This window comes from Ictidomys tridecemlineatus, unplaced genomic scaffold (genome assembly GCF_052094955.1).
Source record: "Ictidomys tridecemlineatus isolate mIctTri1 unplaced genomic scaffold, mIctTri1.hap1 Scaffold_3999, whole genome shotgun sequence".
NCBI classification, from domain to species: domain Eukaryota; kingdom Metazoa; phylum Chordata; class Mammalia; order Rodentia; family Sciuridae; genus Ictidomys; species Ictidomys tridecemlineatus.
This window is the reverse complement of record NW_027522603.1, coordinates 44,777-59,160: the sequence shown is the minus strand read 5'-3', so window position 1 is coordinate 59,160 and position 14,384 is coordinate 44,777.

Genomic DNA, 14,384 nt, shown 5'->3' with positions numbered 1-14,384 from the left:
CTGTTCAATTCCTTGGCCCATTGATTGGGTTATTTGTTTTTTTGGTGGTAAGATTTTTGAGTTATTTATATATCCTAGAGGTTAGTGCTCTATCTGATGTGAAAATTTGCTCCCATTCTGTAGGCTCCCTATTCACCTCACTGATTGTTTCTTTTGCAGAGAAGAAAGCATTTTAGTTTGAATTCATCCCATTTATTGAGTCTTGATTGTAATTTTTGCGCTATATGAGTCTTATGTTGATGATTGGGCCTACTTTGAAGTCTCTGGTTTAATTCCTAGGTCCTTGATTCACTTTGAGTTTTGTGCATGGTGAGAGATAGGGGTTTAATCTCATTTTGTTGCATATGGATTTCCAGTTTTCCCAGCACCATTTATAGAAGATGCTATCTTTTCTCCAATGCATGTTTTTGGTGCCTTTATCTAATACAAATGTAATTATGTGGGTTTGTCTCTGGGTCTTCCCCAACCCTTTTTAAATTTTTTATTTTGAAATGGGTTCTCCCTGTGTTGCTCAGGCTGGCCTCGAAGTTGCCTCAGCCTCCTGAGTAGTTGGGTTTACAAGGTGTGTGCCATCGTGTCCAGCTCTACACATCTGTCTATCTGTCTATCTATCTAAATACGCCTGAGACTAGTCAACAGCCTGGCCTCTGGGGCAGAGAGGTGGCAGGAGGATGGGGGATGGAGGGACAGTTGGGAGACTTACTTTTTCTAGGAATTTTTATTCTGCTTGAATAAAGAAGCAGCAGAGCCATCTGACCTGAAGCTGGCCTGGCTGGAAGGAGGCCCCCAGGTCAGTCCTGTCCTCTGCCTCTGCTGGGTGATTCCTCTGTGTCTCACCATGGCAGCGCTCTCTCTCTCTCTCTCTCTCTCTCTCTCTCTCTCTCAATATTTTTTAGTTGTTGATAGACCTTTATTGTATTTATTTGTGTGTGTTACTGAGGATCGAACCCAGGGCCTCACACATGCCAGGCAAGCGCTCTACCACTGAGCCACGATCCCATCCCCCATGGCATCTCTTTTGACTGAGCATCACTAAGATTCCCGTGGCCAAGAAAACTGTGCACTCTTCATTCCCTCCACTATGGAAACCCCTATGTGGTTAAAGCTGCAAGTCCTGAATGGGGGCCGTGTATAGTGGCGCACACCTGTAATCCCAGCCGCTTGGGAGCCTGAGGCAGGAGGATCACAAGTTCAAAGCTAACCTCAGCAACAGTGAGGTGCTAAGCAACTCCGTGAGACCCTGTCTCTAAATAAAATACAAAATATGGCTGGGATGTGGCTCAGAGGCTAAATGTCCAGAAGTTCAATCCCCAGTACAAAAAAAAGAAAAAAGTAATAGTCCTGGGTGGTCCCCAGACGACACATCTGTCCCACATCTGCTTTCTTTTGTAATACCAGATTCGTGGGACCCCATTAGACCTCCAGAAGCTGAATCCGATGCAGTCACACAAGAGTCTTTATTGCAAGCTCGAGCCTGGACTCACAACCGTTCCCGACACAGCAGTCCTAGGGAGTGAGTCCCAGTCCTTTGTTCAGTGAGATTTTATAGGTTTTGGGGGGATACTCTATGCATAACAACAACATACAACAAATCATTCCATACTGCAGGAAAATCAAACAACAACTCTTAACATTGATTAGCACATTCACTGGCTGGAACAAGTTGGGTGGGGTGATTGGTTAGTACAAGAAGGGGATTCCTTTGAACTGGTGGGTTTAGGCCACGAGGGGAGTACGTGCTAAACTACATGGTTTCCCAACAAGTTATCAACCACCATAAACTACTGGGGGGTCATCTGGCATCCCAGGTTATTTCCCTGTCTCATGCTTTTTGGTGGTTGCTAAGAGGTTGCTATGGGTCCTCACCTAACCTAACTGAGTCAGAGACATCTGGCACTGCAGATCTCTCCTGTTATTTGCAGACAAACAACTCAGCAGGGTGGCTATCTGCCTAGAAAAGCTCTATGGATTTTTCCAAGGACAAGGATCATGCCCCCTTCCTTAGGACAGGCCTTGGGGTACAAGCTGCTGTTATTTATTTTCAAAAAAGGAGTCACATTAGTTTCTCACTTTCACTTAAGGACGAGAGCTGCTTAGGACTCCAGAGAGGTCTGGGTCCTACCCCAGCTCCATTGTCACGTCACTGATGGTAGTGCTGTGTGTCTTTGGGGAGATCATTTACCCCTCTGGGTTTGGGTTTGCTCCTCTGCAGCAGCTGTCTTGCAGGATGGCTGGAAGTGTCAGCGCTGTCCTTCAGACTGGAACATCTCCCCAAGGCCCAGGTGTTAAAGTCCTGGTCCCTGGCGTGGTGAAGGTGTGGGTGACGGAAACTTTGTGAGCTCGAGCCTCGCGGGAGGCCTCTGGTCCCTGGGCATGCCCTTGAAGGGGACTGCGGGCCCAGCTCAGCCCTCTTCTCCTGTTTTTCACTTCCCAGCCCTGAGGTGAGGGTTCTGCTCCAGCATCAGCCTCCATCATGATGGGCCGCTTCAACAGCTGAGCCCATTGATCATAAACTGAACCTCCAAAACTGTGACCAAAACAAACCTTTTCCCTTTATAAGCCAGTCATCCCAGTTATTTGTTGCAGTGACAGAAAGCTGACCAACACAGTCGGAGACTTGGCAGGTCTGAACTGTTGGGCTCTCTGCCTCCTGGCAATCCATCAATCAGTCTGCTCCCGTTGCTCCCACTCCCACGCCCCCTCCTCTCACTGGGCCTTCGCATATGCTGTTCCCTCTACCGGGAATGCTTTTCCCTCCCTCTCTTTGCCTAATTAATGACCACTTATCCGTCAGGATCTCTAGCACTTGACTGCAACCTTCATGAGGGCAGGCCTATTTTTGTTTCAACATATAATGCACCTGGCGCTTAGCACCACTGGCATTCAGTCATCGTTCACTGTTCACCGTGTGAGGGAACGACTGCATCAGTAAATGAAGGAAGAGATCTGTTATTGCTAATCTGCTCAATCAATGTCCTACAAAGGAAGATAGTAGATACCTATCTCCTATCACCATGGGGACTGAGGGCATGCATTTAAAGTGTGTGGGGTGGTGCACACCTGTGATCCCAGCTACTTGGGAGGCTGAGACAAGAGGCAAGTTTTCGGCCAGCCTCAGCAACTTAGTGGGTCATTATTACTTATTATTATTTCCGACAAGTATCCAGGTGGCTTCCTGGTAGCTCCAGCTCTTAGCCCTGCTCAGATGGGAGGCCCCTGCAGGCCCTCCACACCTTCACACTGGCAGCTGGTCCACTCACCAATCCCAGCAGCCTCAGTCACACTCCAGAGGAGAGGACTGTGCCAGTCCTGAGGAAGCGAATTCTTAACACCTGCCGGTCTTCTGTGTGGACGTGGCTTGGGTCTCTGTGAACCAGCTCACTGGGCTACACAGCGTCCTGCGCATACTGTGGTGTCTGCTCAGTTCCTGGGAATCCCTCTCTTTGAAGCAGGTGTGTGCAACTCGGAAAGCCATGCTTCCTAGCCCAGGAGACTGCCCTCCCAACACAGGCGACTGCACAAAGGGGGTACCTGAGTGAGCGGATCAGAACGTCTCTCTTGAAAAATGGGCTGATGACCTGATGCTTCTTGTGGGTTGTTGTTAAAGGAAGTTCGGTGTGTGGGCAGGTGTGAGGTGGCCATGTGTGTGACATGGGCCTGAGGAAGGAGGGAGAGCACAGAGAAGCAGAGACAGGGAACCTGTGGGCAGGGACAAAGAGATGTAGGGTACTTGACTTTTTAGGTGTAGATCTAGAAATGCCTGAGGCACTTCTGGCCATCAGGTTTGATGTGGTGCCAGCAGCAATCCCAAAATCCAGCTGGGTGGTATGGTGGACACCTACCGACTCTGCCTTTCTGGTCTCCCAGAAACTGCACCCAAGGCTCCATGGAGAGTCCCCCATCTCCGAGCTCCTCCAGGATGCTCTAGCGGAGCCACTACCCAGTCGGCCTGGCTCCAGGTGGCCAATCACAGCCTTTGAATGCCCGAGGCTGCGGGGATTGGTTCAGAGATGGATAGGCGTTCAGTCAGAGCCAATGAGACTTGTCTGGCCTTGAAGCCGGAATGTCTGGTCCTGCAGTTGCCGAGAGGCTCCGGGTGGTCTTGTCCCCAGGAGGGGGACTCACTGCGGAGCTGGGGAGTGGCTGGAGGTGGAGGGAAGGTCCCTGAGCTGGCACTGCTCCTGGTGTTGCCAATCCTCCCGTTTTGCCTAAAGGAATTTCAGTGGGTTTCTGAATTTCAGTGGGTTTCGGGAGCTCCCGACCCTCAGACAGGGCACCCTGCTTCCAAGAGGGCGCGTCGGGCGGGTTCTGACCCAAAGAGCCCGGACAAGGACATGGAGCGCGCCCACGTGCCCTCCAGGTGATCCTGTAGGTTCCTGGTTTCGGGCTTTGGATCATTTTTTCGGACTCTCTTTTGAGACTCTGCCTGGGAAAAAGAGAAGGGGGAACCCCCGCGCGTCTGGTCCAGAGTTACGGCTGTGATGGTCCCACCGAGTGGGGAGGCTGTGGGTTCACTCCGTCCAGGGATGCAGCACAAGGGCTTCACGGACCAGGAGGCCAACGCCCACGGTGTCCCTGGTCAGGATACCCAGTGGCGAAGGCCGATGCGGAGGACTTGAGAGCCTGGCCTTTACCACGGCCTGCGCTGCCGTCAACCGGGCGCCCCGGCCCCGCCCGCTAGCGTCAGATCACAAGTCCCCAAGTCTGCGCTCTTGGCTCTTTGGCCTGCACATTCCAGGTCTAGGTGTTCATCTTGAGAAACAATCAAGCTGGGCGTGGGGGCTTGTGCTGTAACACTAATCACTCAGAAAGCTGAAGGATCACAATAAAAATTTCTATCAAAATACAGTTTTAAAAAGGGGCTGGGGTATTTCAGAAGTAGAGGCCTTGCCTGATATGTGGGAGACTTGGGTTCACTCTCTGGTATCCCCCCCCCCAAAAAAAAAGAGGGCTGGAGTTCTGGAGCTGTGGCCCAGGGTAGAGCCCTTGCCTTGCACGTGTGAGGCTCTGAGTTCCATCCTAGCACCACATAAAAACAATAAAGGCATTGAATCAACCTACAACTAAAATAAATAAATAAATAAAATAAATAAGAAGGGAGGGAGGGAGAGAAGGGAGGGAGGGAGGGAGAGCAAAAAAAAATAAAATAAAATAAATAAGAAGGAAGGAAAAAAGAAAGAGAAAGAAGGAATGAGACAAAGGATAGTTGTCGTTGAGGTCGTGGGCTTCATAGCACAGGAGTGAACTGGTACCATTCTGAATGTCCTTGAATGGAAATTTAAATAAAACATGATAAGACAGATCACGCTAGGGAAACCTGTATATAGGTTTATGATTAATGTCATAGGCTCTGGAACCAGATTATTTGGGTTCAAACCCTTGCTCTCTGCCCTTGTCTAGCTGGAAGATGGATGATGCTGGTCAACTTATTTGACACCTATGAGCTATACTTTCCTTTTTTGTAGAATGACGGTTCTCAGGAAGATTAAGGGTTAAAATATTCTTTATCACCTGAGTGGTTGGTAAGGGTGGGCTCCTGAACTACGTTCTCTGAGTGGGAGTCCCAGCCCTGCTGTCCAGTTAACTTTTCTGTGCCTCATCTTCCCATCTGTAGAACGGCATAATAGTGTTATACTTGTATATATATATATTTTTTTGTACTAGAGATTGAACTCAGGGGCACTTTACTATTGAGCTAATCCCCAGCACTTTTTAGTTTTTATTTTGAGACAAAAATCTCATAAATCGTGAGGCTGGTCCTAAACTTGTGATCCTCCTGCCTCAGCCTCCTGAGTGGCTGGAATTACAGGTGTGCACCAGCATGCCCAGCAATAATAGGACTATTTTGCTACACAAAACAAATAAAGTTCTTAGTACAGAGCCTGTCACATAGCAAGATTTAACAAATGTTAACAATTATTTTTTGACTTGCAGAAGTCTTGTAGGGTCACCTATAATACTTTTTTGGGGGAGTAGTGGGGGAGTAGGGAAGTACTGGGGATTGAACTCAAGGGCACTCGACCACTGAGCCACATCCCCAGCCCTATTATGTATTTTATTTAGAGTTAGGGTCTCACTGAGTTGCTTAGCACCTCACTGTTGCTGAGGCTGGCTTTGAACTCATGATCCTCCTGCCTCAGCATTTGGAGCCATGCTGAGGGCCATTACCAAGTAGGAATGACGCATCGAAATTTCCTTGCCAAGCGTACCCCATGCTGCTTAGAGGACATTTGATGGAACATTGCATGCATGCTTTAATGAGGTGACCTTGCTCAAGGACCAAGGCAGATCCGGGTTTAGAGCTGATCAGGTTTGAGGAAGTAACCGGCTCCTTGAGTTTAAGGCGTTGCCAGTTTAAGATAATGGGTTTTTGGGAAGTTGGCGGTTGAAGATTATTGCTGGGATTAGGGTGTTCCTGCTACTTGTTCCCGTTGAGTTCTCGTGAGATTAAAATGGGATTTGGAGAGAGCCTCGTGGAGTAGGTGGTTGGTGCGGGAGACAGGAGAACGCGTTTGCCCCTGGACCTGTGTGGAGGTGGTGTGAGAGCTGGAATAAAGAATTGCTGTTTGAACCTACAAAGCTGTGAGTGCCTCGTGATTCTGGTGCCAAGCCGAGACATTGGCCTTGGCATTTTGGTGGCCCGTACGCGGAACGTCTGAAATTTGGAGGTGAGTAAAATCACTCCCCCCTGAGGGAAGGCGAGAGAATGGGTGACCATTTCAAAAAACAATGTGTTCTTGTTTTGATTTATTTCATTTTTGTTTCAAGCTGCCTATCCCTAGAAATTTCTCAGGCAAACTGGGAAAAATGGTTGGCTCAAGGTTTGAAGTTTGTTAGTCCACAAGCATTCCTGAATTTGGATCAGCAGGTGTGAAGTAGGAGTGGCTCTGGGCAGCACCTAGTGGTTGGCTGGTGTCTCAAGTGAGGGGTGGTCTTCTGGGGGCCTTTCCACAGATGTTGCAGCTTGGCAATCTACCACTGGTTAAGGGCTTAGACTTTCTTGGAATTTGGAGGACTGCATCCTTTATTTCAAGTTTACCTAAATGCTTAACCTGATACTTGCAGAAAATTTTTCATTGATCATTGTGAAGAATATGACTGTAGTTAAGTGTATAAAAGTCACTGGTCTGGTGGTCTTTTATTCCGAAGGACTTCCAAAAAATTACTAATTTTATCTCTTTCTTATTGTAGGGTCTACTCAAGGTTTATATTGATTTCTGGGTCCAATTTAATAATTTGTGTCTTTCTGGGTGTTTGTCTAGTCTTCCAAGTTATATAGTTTGTTGGCACAAAATTGTTTGTATTGTTCCCCTAGAATCCCCTAAATCATGCAAAGTTCTTAGTTTCACAAATGTTGGGGATAGGAGGGCAGGAGAAGAGAGAGGGAGAAAGAAAGAAAGAAAAAATCTCGAAGGAAGACACAAGGGTTGTTTTGTCAAAGATCAGTATCTTTCCTGCTTCCCTTCTCATCCAGCAGGTTGTCTGTTGCTTGCTGTATCTCCACTCTCAGGGTGGTTGAAGTTACCAGGGTGGGAGGGTTGGTCTTGGGTGCAGGGCTCTTGGAAATGGGGTATAACACCTGCTGGTCCCTGATGGGAATCTGCAGTCCAAGGATCTCCTTTGGGGCCTGCTCATGTGATGTGGGCACCTGTCTTATCTACTAATACCACATGTCAACCCCAGAATTCCTGGTCTCTAGTGTAGTCTCTAAACTGTGTCTCACTCACCATCTCCCTTTCTAGTTCCTAATCAGGAACCTTTCTCTCTGGAGGTTGTTGTGGGCTGCACTCTGGGGGCTCAGTGCCTGTCACAGAGACCTGTCTTATTAGGCAGTTCAAGACCAAGTTTTTTGGGCTATGGACTGGCCATGTAGCTGCACACACTGTGCCAGGTTAGTGGCTGCTGGGGAGAGGGGAGAGTTGGAGACTTTAGGTAACTTGATATTGCTTCTAAGCCCCTGCTTGTGTCCCAAGCTTGGAGTTGACCCAACTAAAGGTGGCGATGAAGGTGACCCAAGATGGAGTTGGCTGCTTTCAGCAACGGGGTTTCAGGTTGGACGGGGCCAGGTGCTGGTGTTGAACAGCATGTTCAGAGGTGCAGCGCTCTGGATATTAGATATTCGTTGGATTTTTGAAGATATCATTTATCAGATTGAGATACTATTTCAAGTTTGTTTTGAGATAGATGAATAGATACTGGTTTTGTGAAATCATTACATTTTTCTTCATCTACTGGGATGGTCATGCATTTTATCCTTTATGGTAATGACTTATTAATATACTGCATATTTATTAATATGATCTATTGATCTATTTCAGGATTTAACGTGACATAGCATTCTTGGGAGTAAATATACTTGGGCATGATACAAAATCTTTGTGTTTTTGGGTTCAGCACGCCATCTGTATAAAGATACACTTTACCCAGAGGAAGGTCTTATCTTTGCCCTCAGTCACTGGGGGTGAGCTCTGGCTTCTGGGAATGTCCTGCCCCACAGGAGTGTCTGTGTTTGCCTGGGGTCCTCAACTCTGGATTGGACAATACTGTGAATGGCGGCTGTCTATGGACCCAGCGTGGTATTCCCAGGTGCAGGCTACGGTATGTAGGGGACTATGGCAGTGGTTGCAGTGACCCATGATGCAGGTGATTGGGAGAGCCCCATGTTGGTAGATAGGGGTCCACACAGGAGTGACAGCTGGAGTTCTTGTGTGTGGGTGGTGGCTGGGTGTCTTGCATGGGAGCAGCAGCCAATATTCTTACATAGGTGGGCTTCCAGAAGTCCTGTGTGGGTGCTAATGCCAGTGGTCTTAATTGGGCACCTGGAGGTTTTGTGTGGATGAGTGACCACAGGTCCTATGCTGACACTGAGGCCTGGAGACCTGTGCTGCTTGGGGGCCTTGATTCCTGCATGGGAGCAGCTGTCAGGGGTCCTCTGATCATTTTCAGAGAACCAGTATTCCCACTACTTGAATTCCAGGTCTTGGACTGACAGAGAATGCAGCTCCCTCTAGCCCACCATCTTGGATCCCTCCATCAATCTATTTAAAGGCCTGTCAATCTCATTGACACTTTTGAAGAAGCAACACCTGCTTCCATTAGCTTTCCTTATTGGATTTTTCTTTCTACTTCATTGATTTCCACTCTATTTTTCATCATTTCAGATTCCCTTCCCCCAGCTTGGGTTTGCAGTTTTTTTCTGAGAACTCAGACTTCATTTTTTTTCCTAGTAGAGACATTTAAAGTTATAAATGTCCCTCTTAGCACTGTTTCAGATGCATCCTATAAGTTTGATAGACTTTGGTTTCATGTACATTCAATGCATAATACTAATTCCTGTTGTAATTTGTACTTTGACCTATGTGTTATTTAGAAATTTGTTGGCTGATTTCCAAATGTTTACAGAATTTGTCTCATTTTCTAATTTCTTTCCATTATGGCTGGAGAACATACTATTAAGGAATCAATCTCTTGAGCACAGATTTTCAACCCCTTTTGACCACATAAGAGAGGGCTTTGGTCCTGGGTCTACTTCCTTGCCAAGTTATGAAGGGCCCACCTACCCGGGCTGGCTGATTGCTTTGTGTGGGCATATCTTTCCTTCCTGCAGATTTAATGCCTACCCCTTTGTTCTGCTTAAGCATGTTTGCAGTGATGCTTAGGCACATCCTCAGCTTTCAGCATTTCAGACTCCATGGAGGAGGCAGGCATCTTTACTGTGATGTAAAAGGGGTGAGCACAAGAAAATGGCTCTTCTCCATGGACTCCAGAGAGAATGGGAACTGCTAGCCATGGAGATCGGAGCAGTACTTCTGAAGCTGGCCTTGCTCTGTCTCTTCACTATTTGAGAGAAAACGTGGTTTTCATCCAGTGCTTGACTCTGCTGTGTTTTCCTTGGCATTTCTGACATAAAGGTGTAGTGAACAGAACCTTCTGGACTTCCATTCCTCATGTTTCACATAGTGATGATCTTGGCCATCTGTATGTCATTGGTGCCCTACCCTGGCATTTGTGACCAGTACGTATATTCTGATCAACACAAACTTTTATTTCAATCTCCTTGTAGTTACTAAGACTTGTTTTATGTCATTTTTCCACGATCACTGGAAAAAAATGTGAATTCTACTACTTAATTAAATCGGACTTAGTTAAATCTTTGGCCTAGTATTACTTGTATATTTGTATCCTTCGCTACCATTGGGGAATTTTCTTTCTTTAATGGTTTTTTATAGTTATACTTGACAGTGGAATCATTTTAATATAATTATACAAGCAGGGAAAATATTTTATCCTAATTAGAACTCCATTCTTGTGTATGTATATGATGGTAAGATTCACTGTGGTGTATTCATTATGTACATAGGAAAATTATGTAAGATTCATTCCACTCTCTTTCCATTTCTTATCCACACTTCTTTCCCTTCATTCCCCTTTGTCTAAACTATTAAACTTTTATCTTCTCTCTCCTCAACTTATTGTGTGTCAGGTTCCCCGTATCAGTGAAAACATTTGACCTTTGTTTTTTGGGGGGATTGGCTTATTTCACTTAGCATGTTAGTCTCCAGATCCATGCATGTACTGGAAAATGTCATAAAGTCATTCTTTTTAGTGGCTAATATTCCATGTGTATTTATCCCACATTTTGTTTATCCATTTAGCTGTTGAAGTGCACGTAGGTTGGCTCCTACTATTTCTTAGCTATTACTATTTCTTTGAAGAAGCTTTCTACTCCTTTGGAATTCTCAAATTGCACTTGAACCCCAACAGCTAAAATATTTGCTTTTTTTTTTTTTAGCATTGTTCCAAAAATTCCCACAACATTTCTTTCTTTTTTTTTTCATTGTTTTTTTTCTTCCTTAGTGTACATTTCCAAACAGTCTATCTTCAACATCACCAATTCTATCTTCGGTTTGTTCTATCCTATTATAGACATTTTTATCATGCATTTAGTTTTGCTCTGTGTTTTTCAGGTCAAAAATTTGGGGTTGATTTTTCTTTAATTGCCTCCATTTCTTTGTTAAGTTGATCTGTTAAAGCATTACAATTTTTCTCTATGATTTCTTCAAGTTTATTTAGTTTTCTTAAAAAATTGTTTCAAATTATCTATGGGCTCTCTTAACCTGATGACTATCCGGTCCATTTCTCTTCCTTACTTGGACTGTTAGGTGAAGTGGTGACTTCATGTGAGCTTTGCATGTTTGTTGACATGCAGCTTCACCTGGGCATGGAGGGATAAGGCATACACAGTCATCTTCCTAACATGGCTTTATTTCTGCCTGTCTTTCCAGAAATTCAAAGAAGGCTGCTTTCCTTCTTTTAGGATATCATAATTTCCACTATTTCAGCATTGGCAGCAACCATATTGACATTTGCCAGGCGTCTGTAGCTGAAGTTTCAGTGTGAGAGGGCAATCTAAGCTCAGGTTTCTACCAAATACACTCTTGGTGTGTTCTTCAGAATGAACAAGGAATGTACCTGGGGAGAGTAGTCCATCTGTGCAAGCCTTTCTCTGTGCCTGGGACAGGCCTAGATGCCCATCAAGAGCTACTGGCCTGTGGTAAGTCACTGTATAATTCTGCCTGGCTCTGAGCAAAGTCACCATGGATGGAGCAGTCCTAGGCTTTAACACCATACCTAGAGTGAGAAACACTACCAAGCTCTGTCATACCTATCCCGAGTCCATAACTGCCTAAAGCAGCTCAGCACTGGAGTAGTACAAACGTTCAAACTGTTTTAGGTTGGCCATTTCCAAAGTGACTTTTCACCCAAGGTTTTGCAGCCAGTCATGGGTAATGACATCTACAAGACACATCTGCTAGACTGGGGTTGCCTGCCTCCCCTTTGCATTTGGGCTATTCCAGAGGCTCTGTATATGGGCAGGCCTAGGGATGGAGGTCAGTAGGAAATGCCTTGTGAGGATTCACCAGTCTGACACAAACCTCCAGGACAAAGCCCTATCCTTGCTCCCTTGAGCTATCCTGAGAATACTGCCTGCGGTTGGAGAGTATTTGTGATAGCAGTACTTTGGTTACCTAGGCTGATGATAAGCCAGGTTGCACCTGAACCTCACAGCCACAAAGGATTGCACAGTCTGAGGGGCATACCAAGGCCCATGTGTAGCTGGCGATGATGTGGGACAACACATCAGTCCATCCCACCACAGTGCAGGTTTCTGCCTAGAGATCTGAAAGTGGGCACTGGAATGATGACTGCTCTGCCCCCCAAGGCTGTGGGACAGGTGTAGGGTGATAGGGACAGAGCCATGCCTTTTTGAGCCTCATTCTGTTTATCCCTCTGACTTCTCTCTACCTGCTCTTCACCTCTTCTCCTTCCCCCCTAAAAGGTTTTCAGTTTTGTTGTAAATGTCCAACCGAAGACAAGCAGACAGGACCCACCTTCCTGTTGTCTTTAGCAGTGGTCCTGCCCCATCTTGCTGCATTCCATTTTTGCCAGTAAGTAATGCCCTCACCTCTCTTCTACCACAACACTCTCCTTTATTGTGCTTGACTGACAATGAAAGGAAAACTAATGAGTAAGCTTTTCTAAATTTGGAAGGCTTAAACCTGGATAGAAGCATACAATTTCTGGGGATACAAATTTTTATATATCTTTTAATTGATTTTTCCTTCAAACCCATGCCTTAGCAGGTGATTGCTCAGTGTGTAATGAATGGATCTTTAGTGATGCCATTAGAACAAGCATCTCACCAGCTTTGTGAGCTCTTGAGTCAATAAAATTGGACACAGCATCCCCTGTAACCAGTCTCCCTAGAGTTATGCAAAGGAAGGACAATAGAACCCAGGGGTGGGATGTGTAGAAAAAGCCAGGATGGGAAGAAGGAGCCCTGACTGGGGCTTGTAGCTTACGCTTTCCCCCTGGCAGAGGCACACTGCTGAACAGGACTGTAGATGTGCCCCCTGTAGAACAGGAAAAAGGGACCAAAGGACTTTTATTTTTGTCTTGGTTCTATAGATTATAAAGCACCGTGGCTATAATATCTACTATCTAAGCATAACAAGGCAACTGTAAATTTATTTCACTAAAATAGATTTTGCATCTATTTAAAAATAGTTCAAAAAAGAGAAACCATTATCGAGGCAACTCATAACTTCAATTAATCTCTTACACATCAGCTCTTCACAGTCTGAGAGAATTGTTTCATCTTAGCCCTGGGGACCTAGTTTCAGAAAAGCCATCTGTTCACCCCAAAACCATGTGGAGTGATGGATAGAGGATGTACCACACACACACACACACACACACACACACACACACACACACACACACAGAAACACACACACACACACACACACAATATTGCCACTGAAAGGTGGAGATGAAATTGGATGCACAGCTCTCCTGCCGGTAGGAGTGAACAGTGGCTTTATTCCACATCCTGCTGTGGAACTCACCACTGTTAAAGCCTGGAGACTCCAGCTTTGAAACAGCCTATTAATTCTGGCCTCTGTCTACCATGTGTTATCTGTCTCGTGGTTCTCATCAGTGAAATCTCTTTTGGAGCTTTGCCAGTGCTCCACGTGAGGGCATGGTGACCCTTACCTGGATGACAGCAGTCACAGTGACTGGCCTGTGACTTCAAGGAGTCGGGGCCCATCTCACATACTTGGTTTTTGCTCTGTTTCTTTATGCTGGGTCTCTCGGAAGGCCCCACTGACAGCAGATAAATGTAAATGTCTGAAGTAAACTGGATTTCCACCTCCATTCTCTCCCAATTTTCGTCTCCCTTTTACTTCTTCCAGATTTCTTTTTCTGAAGTGAATTTGGAATTGTGCTTTTATATATGTTTTACATATATATATATATTTGTTTTAATTAGTTACACATGACAGTACAATGATCTTGACGTATCATACATTTGGATCACATGGGGTATAATTTCTCATTTTCCTGAGTGTCCAGGTTGCAGAATCCCATTGGTCATGCAGTCCCGTCTATATCTACAGTAATAATAAAGTCTATTTTATTCTGCTGTATATTTAGATCCTCTGAAACTCAAAGGGAGATCAGTAGAGTAGAGGAAAGGGACCAGGGGGAGGAAGGGAGGAAGAGAGGGAAAGGGGAAATCCTGGGGAATGATATTGGCAAATTATATCATTATGGTATGTGCATGTAGGAAGATGTAACCAGGAATGCCACCATGGTGTAAAACTGTGATGCATCAGTGAAGAACTATGGAAGATAATTTAGAAGTGAGGACGGAGGTCCTCATGGCTGGAGGGAGAAGAAAGCTTGGCTTCATCTCCAGGAGGCAGTGGAGAGCTTCGTCTGCAGCTCTGGCACCAGGAAAGGTCTTTGGTAAGCTGCCATCTGGGCCTCACCAAGGGGAGCATGGACAGAGGTATTCTGTGCATGCAGAATGGCCTTCA